General features: G+C 48.4%; 1 long non-coding RNA gene across 7 annotated transcripts in view; it reads right to left on the bottom strand.

The window, feature by feature from the left end:
- Nucleotides 1–6,738: 6,738 nt before the first annotated feature.
- Nucleotides 6,739–14,896, bottom strand: part of LOC105235728 — a 199,166-nt gene continuing 191,008 nt past the window's right edge. For all 7 annotated transcript variants that reach the window (XR_004627921.1, XR_004627924.1, XR_002141873.2 and 4 more), the window contains 2 exons: nt 7,081–7,244; nt 6,739–7,011 (listed from right to left, as the gene is read on the bottom strand). This is a non-coding gene — a long non-coding RNA (uncharacterized LOC105235728). The remainder of the gene's footprint in view (nt 7,012–7,080; nt 7,245–14,896) is intronic.

The following is a 14,896-nucleotide window of genomic DNA, read 5'->3' as shown; positions in this document are numbered from 1 at the left end:
GTCTCTCATGGTTCATTCCCCCTTCTGTTTACCCCCCCTTCCGTCTTCCCTTCCTTCTCCTACCGATCTTCCTACTTCTTATGTTCCATAAATGAGTGAAACCATATAATAATCATCTTTCTCTGCTTGACTTATTTCGCTTAGCATTATCTACTCCAGTCCCATCCATGTTGCTGCAAATGTTGTGAAATTTATCTTTTCTGTTTCAGGATTTCAGTCTGTTGACTTGTCACCTCATGCCTGCAAGATGGCTGCTATACCTCCAGATATCTTACCCTAGATCCCTGAAGGAAAAAAAAAAAAAGATAAGAATGAGCATCCCCTGTGGGGTACTTTGTCTTTTTATTTGAAAAGAGGACCGCTCCCTAACAAAACTAGATAACATCCCTGCCATGTCCATACCTGGTCTAAACCAATCTTGATTCATCTCATTAGGCTGGATTGGAACCTGTCTTCCCTGAGGCCCCAGGGATAGATACCACCTGAACCTACCATGGTTCTATGCAGTGAGAGACAATGGCCATTTTGGAGACAACAGATAGCATTTGTCACTGTAAGTATTACTATCCCCATTTTACATGGGCACTTTTCAGCTGAAAGTCACAAAGTTGAGATTGCATGGCTGGTAAAATGGTAGCCCCAAAATATGAACCCAGATCTGCCTGACTCTAAATCACATCTAAATCTTAACTATGGCATAGTACATTGTTGAGTGGAGTCAGGAATGGATGGGCACACATTTGGCTTTATTACTAATAGTTGTGGAGGCGTGAGAAACTTACCCAGCCTCCCTAAGCCTCAAACTTCTTATCTCTAAATTGTGGCTAGCCACTGCTATGATACCTGATCAGAAGGTGGCTGCAAGAGTAAATGAAATAATATATGTAAAGAGCCTGACAATACTAAGCAATCAATAACTCTTGGCTTTATTATTATTGTCACTTATTACTGCTGTTGTTATTTTAATGCCATGAGACTTTGTAGCCACAGTGCACTTGGACCCAAATGAAATACTACTTGGGGCATCTCTGGGTGGCATGGTGGTGGTACAGACTAGTGAGTTTTTCCCTCATCAGTAGTCAATGTGTAATGAGCATTAACTGAGCACCTATTGCATACACTGTGCCATAGAGATGCAGTGATGAGGAGGCAGATGTTGCTCTCGGGAAATGTAGAGATTCAGAGATCTTCAAAGTTCCTTTCCACAATAAAATTTGATGTTAACGAGAAGGTGAAGCTAATAACTTCCAACCCGGGGTTATTTTGAGGATTAATGTGTTTGAGGTAATATAACTATAAGCACCAAATAAATGTAAAAAAATATAAAGCTTAGGCAGTTTCTTACAAGGCAAAAATAGTCTTACCATGTGATGCATCAATCAGGCTCCTGCTGTCTACCCAAATGAGTTGAAATCTTATGTCCACTCAAAAACCTGCATGCAATTTACACTGGCTTTATTTCTAATGGCTAAAACTTGGAAGCAACCAAGATGTCCTTCAGTAGGTGAATAGATAAGTAAACTGGGGTACCTTCAGGCAATGGAAATTATTCAGCACTAAAAAGAGATAAATAATCAAGCCATACAAAGACATGGAGGGGACTTACATGCATATTACTAAGTGAAAGAAACCAAACAGAAACGACTCTGTATTGTGTGATTCCAACGTTATGACATTCTGGAAAATGCAAAACTATGGTGACAGTAAAAGATCAGTGAGGTTTCCAGGGGTTTGGGAGGAATTAGGGACGGACGAATCGGTGGAACATGGAGGATTTTTAGGATGGTGCAACTATGCTGAGATAACGTCACTGTCAATAAAGGACATTTTGCATGTGTCAAAAATCCACAGAATGATACAATAGAGTGGGCCCTGAATATAAAGTATGGACTTTATTTAATCATAATGTATTGTTTCATAACTTATAACAAACATATCACACAAATGCCAGATGTTAGCAATACAGGAAATGGTGGGGAAGGGGGTTGGTAGATATGAGCTCTCTACTTTCTTCTCAATTTTTTTATAAACCTAAAATTTCTCTAAAAATAATTTAAATAATTTAAAGATATTAATTTAAATATCTCTATCTATATTGCCAGGTAGATAGATAAAGTTTAATAAATTACATATATTTTGATCCGAGGATTCCACTTTTGAGATTCCCTTGAGATAACAGCACATACTAGAAGGACAAGCTCATTTATAGAAGGGAAAAGAGTACGCAACCTGAAGTTGCTCACTAGCAAACACATGGATACAAGCAAATTAAACAACGGTGGTTGAAAATGTTCTGAACTCGGACAATGCTTCCGGGGGAAATGCCCAGGAGGAAACAATGAAGAGCGTCTTAAGATAACTATATAAAACAACAGAAAAGCTTTACAGCACCTTGATACTGTACTTGCTCTGATGCTACGGAGGGTCATAAGATTACGGAGAGCTCTTTTATTATTTTTTTCAATTTCTTGTAATATTTTAAATATATATTTATAAGATATATTTTTAAAGGTCTATGGACCCTCTAGCTAGGGAAAAAAATGACAAGAATGGTAGCAAAGCCAGACAGCTACTAATCCAAGCACCAGCTTCAGTTCCACCACAATTGCTTAGCGGTTTCGGCAGGGAAGTCAGTGTTCTTCGTACTTGGATAACTTGAAGGTCATCTGGGGAACTCACTGAAAGTCACAAGGCTACACAGCTCCTGCTGCATACACTTCACCAAAGCCATTAGCATCTGAAGCTCTGGCTTGGTTGAAAAGATACTATTGAGAACACAGTACAGTCGGTTAAGAATCTTACTCACTCACTCACTCACCTACCCAGCAAGGCTATATTTACTGTTTACTAGAGGCCAGGCACTGGGGATGCCCATATAAATAAAGTAACACCTTTGACCTTTACTTAAGAACTTCCAGTCCAGTCTCCCCAGAACCCCATGTTTCCACACTGCAATACTTTTAATGGTGGAAAAGCACACTAACTGTATAAAGACAGGCATAACCTTGAGCTCTGTGGTCACCCTAAGTCCTCCCAACACAGTGCATCTCTCCAAAGGCAGGAACCATCCCTACAAGCTACAAGATGAAAACTGCCCCCTTCCCCCAACCCCCTGCACCCCATGCTTCTTCACTTATGCTAACTTTTAGGGTCAGGAAGTTTATTTCTGAGTCTACCTCCCACCCCACCCCCACAACATCAAGCATTTCAGATCAAGTTATCTGTGAATCATAGGTCAGGTTGACTCATTCTTAAAGTTTCCAGGCTGTGAATTAAAACTATATTGACCACTTGGAGGAGAGTCAATTATAGGGAGAGACAGTGTGACTTGCTCTGCATTTATCTGTAACAATGCAAAGCAGGGGTGTAAGTATTTTATTGAAATGGGGGGTGGGGGTGGGATGGGGAAGACACCTGCTGAAAAATTTGCCATGAGTGAGGGTTGGTGAATGAATAGGACCCATCAGTCCCTTTTCCCAGGAAGTGAAGATATGTATCGTGCTGATGGCGTTCTGTTTGTTTCATTTTGGTCCGTGTGAACAGTATTTACGGTAGGCTTTTGGAAAGTGTTACAGACTCAGAGCCAAGGAAAGGGGAAGGAAGGTAGCTTGGGTTGAGCACCTGCTGAGGGTCTCATTTCATCTTTCAAGATGGAGCAGGGCAGGAAGCCGAGGTGGGGAGAGGTGCTGTTCCCAGCCCCAGGAGCTTGCGGTGGAAGGGCTCCCCAAACTGGCCTCAGTCCGTACAGACCTGCTCAACCAGGGGACACGGACCCCAAGGGATGTTCAGAAACAGCAGCTCACGGGAGGGTGAAAAACTGTGGGGAGCAGGAAAAATGAACCCCAGAAAACAGGTGGGGCTCCAGCACCCACGCAGTTTTCACACCCACTGACCACAACCTTTCACCTGCCCAATCACACTACCTCAAGACCAGTGTGTAATGCCAAGGCCAGGGGCCAGAATTCTCGCCCCATGTGGGAAAACCTGCCTGGGACCCCGAGGGAAACCCGGCCTGTGTGTGAATCACCCTGTGACCCGTGTGGTCCTGCGTCTCAAAGTAGGGGATACACATCAACACGAGCTTCGGGGCTCAGAGGAGGGGGGAAAGTCTACCTATGAATCATGGCTGCGCAGAAACTTCTCTGGGCCTCTCTGGGAACCCACTGAAGGTCTTCACCAGGGGCTGGGCCAGCTGCACACTTCTCATGTGAAAGAAGGTGATTTCAGGGGTTTTGGTGGCCTTTTAAGGTGTCCCATCAATTCACAAGATGAGCTATCTGCAGGTGACGAGGCTCAGAAATGCCAGATGAACACAAGTGAGTGTGGTTTTCAACTTTTTAGTTTTTTTAAGCAGACGTTTGGCTACTTTGAAATCATAGTATTAACAGATCGAAATCCAGAGAAGGTTAGCGATCACCCAGCTGGAACTAGATAAGCCTGCAGGGAGAACTGGGGGGGCCCAGGACCTCTTTCCCCAAAACCACACGGCCTTGCTCAAAACAAAAAGATGGCACAGAGAGAAGGAAAAAATATATATATACATTTTAATTGGATAATAAAGTAATAAGAAAGGAGAGTAAGATCCAAAGGCAGTACATTCTGGACTTCATGACTTCTACTCAGCTAAAAGCTCTGGGCTCCATCTCTATTTAAAAATTTTAAAATATATTTTGGGGCGCCTGGGTGGCTCAGTTGGTTAAGCGTCTGCTTCCGGCTTGGGTCATGATCCCAGGGTCCCAAGTCAGGCTCCCGGCTCAGCGGGGAGTCTGCTTCTCCCTCTGCCCCTGCCCCCTGGCCCCTGCGCTCTCGCTCAGTCTCTCTCTCAAATAAATAAGTAATCTTTAAAAATTTTTTTAAAATATGTTTTAATTAAAATATAACAAAATATATTTAATTAAAATTAAATTTAAAATGTATTCTAAAATTGCCCCTCTCCCATCTGGACACACAGTGAAGAGTAAGCTAGTGCCTTCTGTGTAAGAAACCTGGGGCATTGTGTAAATCCTACTACTCAGAGTCCAATAGCTGGAAAAGACTCAAGAGTCCATTGTGCAGATGAGAAAATAAAGGTCCACGGAGAGGAAATGACCTGCCCAGGGAAATTCAGCTGGCTCTGAGCAGAGCTAACACGTAGCTAACACCACGCTCTACGCAGACCTGCGGAATTCCCCGTGCACAGCGCACCTCCCTTGCTTCTGCAGACAAGGGAATTCAGGTCCCTCCGTCAATCCTTAGCATCTCACGGGATTCTGTCCACTGGTTTGGCATAATCTCCAAGGCAGCTGGCTGATTTTCATGAAACGTGTTGTAACTACCAAAGGTAGCAGTGGACATGGTTAGTTTCTTAACATGTACACGAGAAGGAATCCTAAACTACAAGGAGCATGAGAACAAATAAAGAATTTATGGTATCTGATCGACTAAACGGTATATCCACGCAATGTAATAAAACTAGGTGGAAGTTAAAAGGATAAGCCAGCTGACATGGATAGCACTCCTGGATATGAGTGGGAAAAGGCAAGTAATCAGTTTATCAAGGTCTGCAGAAACAGCACCGCGTGTGCGTGAACACCCTAAATACATTAGAAAGGTCTACGAGGATGTGTTCCAAAGTAATAACCCAAGCAGAGCTGATAACAAGCAAGGATACGGACCCAATGATTGAAAAGAACGTTAACTTTATTTGGAAAGTTTTATCTTTTCAAGGTGAAAACATTCACTTACTATTTGTATAATAAATGGCTGATTTTTTTTTAAAAAAGAGAAAAATGAGATTTTACTCATTCATCTATGTATCCATCCTACTCTTTGAGCACTGACTGCTCCTAGGTGAGAGGAAGGTTGTCTGCTTGGTTCATGTAATCAGGTAGGTTACGTGTGTTCTGGGGAAGGAAGGAAACAGTACAGAGTGGGAAAATAAAGGGATTTCTATGTTGCACGGGCGATCCAGAGGCCAAAGCAGTCTCCAGTAAAATTCCGTCAAGTCCTGCCATCTTGAAAAAAGGGCAATGACAATAGTTTGCAAATGAACAAAACTTTGATAATTTTATTTTTTCTATATATATATTTTTTTTAAGATTTTATTTATTTTTATTTTAGAGAGAGAGAGAGCACGCGAACAGGGGGAGGGGCAGCGGGAAAGGGTGAGGGAGAATCCCAAGCAGACTCAGGGCTAAGTGTGGAGCCTCATGAGGGGCTCAATCCCATGACCCTGAGATCATGACCTGAACCGAAACCGAGAGTCGGATGCTCAACCAAGGGAACCACCCAGGCGCCCCAAAACTTTGGTAATTTTAAAGGAATTTCAATTGTCTTTGACTTTAGTTAGAGTTCACAAAGGAATATGTGATGATACAAAGGACAGCCTGTAGTCCCCAAGAATTTAACCCCCACAGAGGGAGATGGTCTCCGTGCTTCTTAAAGGCACTCTTTGGTGGTGTTTATCGGTACGTATGGCTTACTCTGCTAGGCTAGAAATGGCCTCCNTATCGGTATGTATGGCTTACTCTGCTAGGCTAGAAATGGCCTCCGCCAACATTGCTGTTTTGATTTGGATTTCCCAAAATAACTCATGAGAAGCCTATAGTATGAGGAAGAGGGTCGCACACAGCTCCGGGGAGGAAAAGAAAAAGCATTTCATTTGAATCACCTAAGAGCAGAAATTGAGTGCAAATATCTCCTTGTAGCAACTGCTATATAATTACCCATCCTAATGGAATCCTTTCAAAAACAAAGCAGTTCAACAAGGAAGTTTAATTGAAAATAAAATTTCCAGACCAACTGTTCTGCAAAACCACATTAAATGAAGATAGCTCAGTAGTGATCGATCACTGCTAAATATATCATGTGTTACGGGCAAGAGGCGGGAAGGGGTGGGTGTTCTCCTATGTGGGGGAAGCATAGCGATCTTCTAGGCTCCTTTTTCCAGGTTCATGCATCTTCTAGTCACTGGGCACAAGGATTCAGTTCTCTCTGGGTCCATATTACCTCTGTCTAGTGTTTTCCAGTCTCCTGAAAATAAGAAGCCAGAGTGAAAATCTCAGAGATAAGGACAGGGAGAGAAGAGAAAATGACACTCACCATCCAACCTGTTCATCAGAGCAAAGACAAGTCCCATTCCAGACACAGGCTCGTGGAGGATGGCAGTGATGGAAAATGACCTTCGCCACTTGGGACGTTCCTGTGTGTCCCTTAGCTGTGTGACTGCTGCTGCGTTACTTAACATTTCTGAGCAGTTCTCTCACCTAAAAACAAAACAAAACAAAACAAAACCACACACCCTCTGGACAGTCAGGAAGAGGAAAGATGATAATGTCACAATTAANTAATATCACAATTAACAGCTACCCAGTGACAGAGCCGGAATCCATGCAGTGTAGGGCTCTAGACAGTATCTGGTACTGCATGGAGTGTGAACAGGGCTGGAAGGAGAACACGGTGCTTCCTTGCTATTCCAAACGGGTCAGTGTGTGGGCCAGTGGCATCAGCAGCACCTGGGAGCCCACCATGATTAGTGCAGGATGTCAGCCCCACACAGATTAACTGAGTGAGAATCTGCATTTAACAAGGGTTCCCTGGAGATTGGTGTGTGGCTCAAATTTGAGGAACAATGCCTTTGGCCATCTTTCAGGTGCGTGGTTCTGCACCAGGTGACTGAGTCAACAGAACGTGGTCTAAAAGCTGCCCCTGGGGGAGAAGCAGGGTCCCCAGAGGGCCACCTGTGGCAGGCACATTTCTGGAGACCATCCCAAATTGTCTTCCAGTCTTCCTGCTTCCTGCCTGCAGAGAAGGAAATCAAGACAGAGCTCAGGACCTCCTGAAACCGAGGGATTCTCCACCAGTGGGGATGGACCACCCTGGGATCCACAGTCATGTCATCACAGATGTCCCCATGTCATCACGTGTACCCAGGAATAGGCCCCGAGCGCAGAGAGGACAACGGCAGCAGCTAGTAGGTGGCAGGTGGGAATGGTGTTAGAAACTCAGGAGAAATGGGACGGATGGCAGACTGCCCTCTTTTCCCTGATTGTGGCCTAAATCACAGTGCTCATGTGCTCTCAGACACAACAACCTGACCCCGCAGAGAAAGAAATGGTATTCACACATAGGGATTTTGCCATCTATGCGCAGATCATCTAAAATCACAGATGGGACTCTTTTGACATTGACTGGTTCTGGGAAGGGAGACCTATGGGCTGAGGAACTGGAAACTGAGGAAGAAGAGAAGAAAGAAGAGAAGGAAGAAGGAAAGAGAGGGAGGAACGTTGAAATTTTAAAAAATCATAATAAAATAAAAGATAGTTGAGTCTTCTGTTACACATACAGGGTTAGGTTTCAAACTCCTCCTGGCATATTCACACCCAGCACACCTGTGGATGAAAATGCTCATGTGGAGAAATCTGGCAAGGGCACGTCCTAGGTGGCAGAGAACCACCTTGCTTATTTACTTCCCCAAACCAACTGACACTAGAGCCACCCCACCCTCTCCAAATCCTAGAGGCTCCCAACTCCAGTTCCTTTGGCTTAGACAAGGACAAATGTCTTCGAGAAGATTCAAGCCCTGGTTTCCAGAGACTTCCCATGACTAAATGGAGTTGGAGGATACTCTGCTTACACTTCCTGTGAATGTGTGTACGTTGAGAATGGAGATATGAGGTGAAACAGGAGGTGTCAAATCCTAATTCTGGAAGAAGCAGCACTGATTACGCTCAGTTCATAAAGCATTTCCTAAACCCTTCCTGGGAGGAAAGAGAATAAAAACCGGATTTAAAGATGGGGAGACTGAGGCCCAGTAACGTTTTGCAGTAGAACCAGGAATTCAACGTTGTCTCTTTGCTGTCCCAGGGCACCGGCTTCTCTCATGTCCCTGTGCCCCCGTCTCCCCAGCCACCTTCCAGCAATGACCCGCCCATCCACCTGCTGCTGGAAGCATTACACTCTATCTTTAAGGTTGGTGATTAGACACGGTTTCTTTTTTTTCTTTCTTTCTTTCTTTTTTTTTTTTTGGTGACTGTTTCTTTACAAAAAGCATCCCTGGGTCTTCGGGTGAAAATTTATTCTGCTGATAAGGAGAGTAATGGCAATGTTCCGTTGAGCCGGGGGGCTACTACTGGTGATGTATCGTTGGACCGATAAAAGGCCCGCTTTCAAGTCAGAAACTCCTCGGTCAAATTGTGCCCTTAAAAAAAAAAACAAACCCTCTGTCCTTGCTACTCATCACTGTCTGACATTTGGAAAGCCGATCTCTCTGATGCTCTGGTTTCTTCATTTTTAGAAATGGCAACAGCACCAGCTAATGTTTATCAAATGTGAGCTCTATGTGTCCACCTGCCAGTGTTATTCTAAGTAAGCACTTTGTATTTCCTAACTCATCCAGGACTCGTAACATACGATTACCATTCTCTGCGTACGAATGAGAAAGCTGAGGCACAGAGAGGTAAAGTAACTTGCTGAAGGTCACACAGCTGACAAATGTCAACTGGCATTCTACAGATGGCCTGTGGAGCCTGGGCTTTCTTTCACCTTAACAGAAATGCTCTCATGGGGCTGTCAGGAGGGCTCTGTGAGGTCACACGATTAAAATGCTTACCGGGTCATCTGACCCAGAGTGAGTACTCAGTAAATTATAACTATTAGGTATCTTTCAGAAATTAATTTCTTTGGTGAGGCAGAAACACAAGGGTTAGTACAATATGCACGTGGCTGATGAGAAGCTGCTGCTGCCTACAGTGGTCCTGTTCCCTGCGAGGTGCTCCCCCCACCTGCCTTCAGCCGGCGTGTGGCCTCGGAAGCACGGCGCACGCAGGACCTTTGGTGTCTGCCCTGCAATCTCCGTACTGACCTCTTCCAAGGGGAGCACACACAGAAACCTATTGGGGCGGCTAGGACGGGAACAGGTCTGACGTCCACCTGGCAAGAAGAATGGCAGATTCCAAAGTGAGTTGGACGGATCGAATCCCCAAGGCAATGGCCATGTGCTGGCTGACTCACGGCTTTAGGAAGTCTCTGCAACTGGCTAACTGCACAGAGTTGGGGGAATGAGTCCTTGTCCAGAAGAGGCATCAGGACTCAAAACCCTGGCACAATTCAAGATCTGGTGTGGAAGAAGAGTCCACTGGGGGCTGAACGACCGGTCAGCCGCTGCTTTCTTCCTCCTTATTCAGCTATTCCCAGTTCTGTTCACGTGCTTGGAAGAGGCACACGGAGGCCATGGCGATCCTGTTGTCTCCATCAGGGACGGGCCTAGGGAGGACTCCCAGCCCCATAGGGCCAGTGAGACAGAAGGGGAAGTCTACCGGGGATTTCTGGGGAAATTTTGTTCCCGAAGCGAAGATAAGAGAGTGGCAGTAAGAAGGAACCCCCTTTCCCTGTGGACGTTCTTCCTGCGTGAAATGCTGATAAGGTGAAGTCTGCAGCACTGAAGAACATCCCAGAGATGCTAATCCGATGTGCTGACACTCTGTCTATCAAATGCAGATGTTCTGAGACATCTGATAACAGCAGGTGCTGGGGAGGATATGGGGAAACAGAAACCCCGGCACACTGTGCCGCTGGTGGATGTGCAAACTGGTACAGTCATTCTGGAAAATAATCTGGCAGTACTTGTGAAATTAAATATGAGCATACCCAGTGACTCATCTATCCATCCCCGCCCGGAGGCCGTACCAGAGAAACTCTCCCACAGTCCCCGTGGGCACAGGTGCGAGCTGTCATCACAGAGCTTCGCTGGGCTTCCCTAGCACCCATCTCCAGGGGCAAGAGGAGGGAACAGGGCAGGCCCGACGGCAAGGGAAGGCCAGATGCAGCCATCGGATGAGCTGTGTGTACAGAACGAGGAGGAGATCTCTAACAGAACCCCATCTGTCTAAATTAAAAGATACCCAATCATGGCCCTAGAGTGGGTCCCCCTGTGCGGCACATGGCAAATGCCCCGGAGTGGATGCCGATGAGAAGCGAAGGGAACAGAACGGGCAGAACACAACAAGAAGAAAGACAGGGGTCTTGCAGAGGCCAGAGATAACGTGCCTGGAACAGAAGAGGTATTCATAACAATTCAAAAGGAAAAATGCAACCAGATTTGGAGTCAGAAAACCCAGCTATCCACGTTCCCATGATTGATTCTTACTGGCTGTGGGCCCTCTGGCAGGTAACTTACAGCCTCAGTTTCCCCACTGCAAAAGCAGATACAAAAAGAGGCTGGCCCTAGAGAGGAGACGCGTGCAGGGCCCCAGTTTGGAATGCAGCAACTGGATGGTAACCGAGGACTCAGCTTTCTCGTCTATAAAATGGGGGCTATGACATTACCCAGCTGGTACCTTGGGACGAGGTTGCAATGAGACATGGGGAGGGCAGGACTAAAAGCACAATGACAAGCAACACTGTCGGGCACACTTGGGAGAAAGGGAGCATATCCCCCAGGGAGCTCAGGCTCGTACCAGGCACTGTGCCGGGAGCTCGGCAGCGCACCTTGCCCTCACTGGGTGTGGCACACGGGGCCTTCAGACCTGGGAGCAGTGCCCGCCCCTCACCGCAGGGTGTCCGTGCTGTCCTGGGCACAAGCCTGACGGAGGCGGCATTTCAGGCTGTCTTTACGTGCTCACTCCTGGACACCCGGGGCCCTACAAATCCACACAGGTATTTCTTTTTCTTTCCTGTCGTGGCAGTGAATCCATTTTTAACTAGATAAGCTAGGTTACCAAAAAGAGAAGAGACGAGAGGAAGAAACTGTCATAACTTGCCTGTTACACCACCAAGTATAGGCAAATCTTCATTTTTCCAACAAAGAGCCGCTCTCTTTCTGTAACTTCCATAATCCAGGAAGGACCCATTGCTTGCTGTAGGTGACTGTCACACCACGGACTGTCACCGCTCTTCTCAAAGTGAACACTCCTCCCCATCCCTCAGATGCCTGGGGAAGATTCAGTGGTGCCCGAGTACCGCGTATCCCTGGACGCCACTTTGTTTCCAGTTTTGCTCCTACATGTGCCCAGCGACAGAGAACCGCCTCCCTGCAAACCAGTGCCTTCCCTCCTGGAGCGTGTCTCTGAAATACGTTCCCTGAACAGGGATACAAGGTCAACGTGATGCTTTGATACCTACCCCGACAGATAGTTTTTTCCAAAAGACCCATTTATGCTGCCACCTGTGACGGAGGCATGGGCCAGGTCTTCGAATAAACTCCCCACCCCGTCATTCTACCGTCTGGTAACAGGCAGGGAGTGGGAGGCCACAGACACACTTGGAGCCTCAGGGAAGGTGGACTGACCCCCGAGGTCACTGATGTTCTACCTTCCAGTGAGATCTGTCTGTTCACAAGTTCACAGAGGGTTTCTGCATGCAAAGTGATCTCCTTCACACAGGCCAGCCTGAGGAGTGGAGGGGGCAAATGGGACAGTGGGGGCGGGGGGCAGGGGCAGCCTCAGGCCTCCGGGAGAGAAGACGAAGCAAGGGAATAACCAATGGGAATGCTTGCATGAAAAGCTGCAGTTAAAAAGTCCTCCATGCACCAAGCAGGTGTCTCTACGGGACGTAGGCATGCGCCACACGAACGGAGCTGGAAACGGGCAGGAACAAGACTTGTCGTTGGTGGACTATGGCTCTGGATTTGGGCATTTTAGGGTTTTCTTTTTTTTTTTACCCCTCTCTGGTGCTCCGGCAGCACCACTCCGGCTGGAGGGTCTCCAGCCCCCAGGGCTTTCTGCAGGCTGGGGCCTCCCCAGAGCAGGCGTCTGCCCACCGGGCTCGTTCCTGGCACGCTTCCTTCCAGATGGGCTGAAACCTTGCTTCACCTGGGAAGCACAGCTCCCAAAGCGGACGTGCGGCCTGCCTCCCCCCGCCCGGACAGCCTGAGCTTCTCTGACTTGCCCAGAGCTGCACTGCTCCGGCGGCGCTCTGCATTCGAAGTGCAATGCTTCGGGACCGGATGTGCTCCCGGACCACGCTCGCTGTGGACGGCCAGTCTGGCCTGGGAGCGGGAGCAGCGCATGGACCAGACTGTGGAAGCGAGGGAGCGGTCCTCAGCGACTCTGCGCTGGTTTCCCCCTTCCACTCCCCAGCCCCGTACTGGCGCGCCAGCCAGTGCTTGGACCGCTTATTTCTCCAATGCCTGTTATCGCCTCGACGCCGGGCTGAGGGATTGCAACACCAAGGCCATTCCTCGATCGTAGAGGCGAGTTAGGGAGTCAGGACACCAACACGAGGAATGTTAGATACCAGGGAGGAATGAAGGCAAAGATAACAAAGCCAGACAATCAAAGATTGATTGCGTGTGGGCACTGGATGGTCTGGGGTCACGGGGCAGGTCCCTGCGGGCTGCAAGGAAGTGCTCAGGAAGACCGCAGCATGGGGGATCGGGGGGCAGAAGGAGGAGGCGGTGGCCTGTGATCCAGGCCAGGAGCGGGGAAGGTGGGCAGCACACTCAGCGGCCAGGGAGGAGCTCCTTGCGCCCAGAACAGAAAGAAAACATCTGGAAATCCAGGGAGGGTGAGTTAGGGCCTGAAGTCTGAGGACCCGGAAAGCCAGGTAGGGGAGTCTGTGCTGGGAAAGAGAACGTAGAGCTGGGTAAAGCTGTGCGGCCGATGCGAGAAGCTTGTGAGGACATCAGTGCGGGGGCCGCCGTCAGGACGGCCTGCCGGAAGAGCCCCGTTAGTGGGGAGGCGTGTGCTACCAGGGCGTCCATGTCCCACCTGCCAGCATGACCCTCCCGGTCAATCCAGGCTGGGATTCCGGTCTTTGCCCCGCAGGCCGTATCACCGAGGAGCAGCAATGCTAATGCTGTACTAACACGGAGCCTCGACGTCCAGTGGCTTCAAGCAGCCGAAGTTAATGGCTCATTCAGGCTCCGTGTCTAACGTGGGCCAAGCAGAGGGCTAGCTCTGACCCGACCGGGCCTGTGTGGGGCACGGCAGGGCACCGGGGCGGGAGAGGGAGGGACCTCTGGACGGACGCTCACGCGCGTTTCCAAAAGGCCAGAAATTGCACGTCACCTCTGCTCAGTCCTCGTTGGCCAGAACTAGTCACTGCGGGCAAGCAAGTGCAACCCTAACGTGCAAGAGACAGAGAGCCTGGAAAAAGGAATGGCCCAGGTGTGTTACTTTCCAGGGCACGTGTAATTTCTCGCTCACTCACATTTAACCAGCAAGAATTGAAAATACATTTACTGAGTGCCCAACATCTTCAAATACGACCGTTTCTTTTAGCCCTTTCATCGGTCCTGTGAGGTGCCAGGTCTCCCCATTCCCATTTTACCGATCAGCAATTTAAGGCTAAAGGGGTTGAGGCGCCCAGATGGGAAGGGAGGGCCTGACTCCACAGCACATGCTGTCCCAGCGCCACAAAGACAGCAGAGGAAGGTGGCCGTGCGTGGGGCCTTACGGCACAGCGGTTAAGCAGGAGGCCTCTCGAGGCGGACGGCCCGGGGGTACATTCTGGCTCCACATTCCTGGGCTATGGGATCATGAGCAATTTACACCTTCCTATACCTCACGTTCCTAGCCCAGACACCGCCAGGATCCCAACAGCACCTCCAACCTCATCGCAGCGCTGCGACAACTAAGGGAGAAGAGGCCCAGAAGCCCTCGCAGCGTTCCTAGTATAGAATCGGGGCCAGGAAATGCCAGCGATGACATGAAGTTAACATGGCCATCTTACGACAAGGGCGTTGGAGCTCACGCAGGCCACAGGCCCCTCAACCCAGAGACCATCTACTTATCAACAGGGCACCGGCCTCCTAGGTCAGGGGGGCTGCCGAGACGGTGGGTGCGCAGGGAGAAAGGCCACGCGGAGTCAGGGCCACCCCACCACAGGGCCTGCCCTGCACCCAGCAGCTCGCCTTCCCCTCATCTTGTTTTGCTTCCTTCCCAGCACTTGGAACTCTCTGAAAGGCCCTAACTGTGTG

Source organism: Ailuropoda melanoleuca, chromosome 9 (assembly GCF_002007445.2).
Source record: "Ailuropoda melanoleuca isolate Jingjing chromosome 9, ASM200744v2, whole genome shotgun sequence".
NCBI lineage: Eukaryota > Metazoa > Chordata > Mammalia > Carnivora > Ursidae > Ailuropoda > Ailuropoda melanoleuca.
Note: the sequence above shows the minus strand (reverse complement) of the source record. Positions and strands in the feature narration are given on the sequence as shown.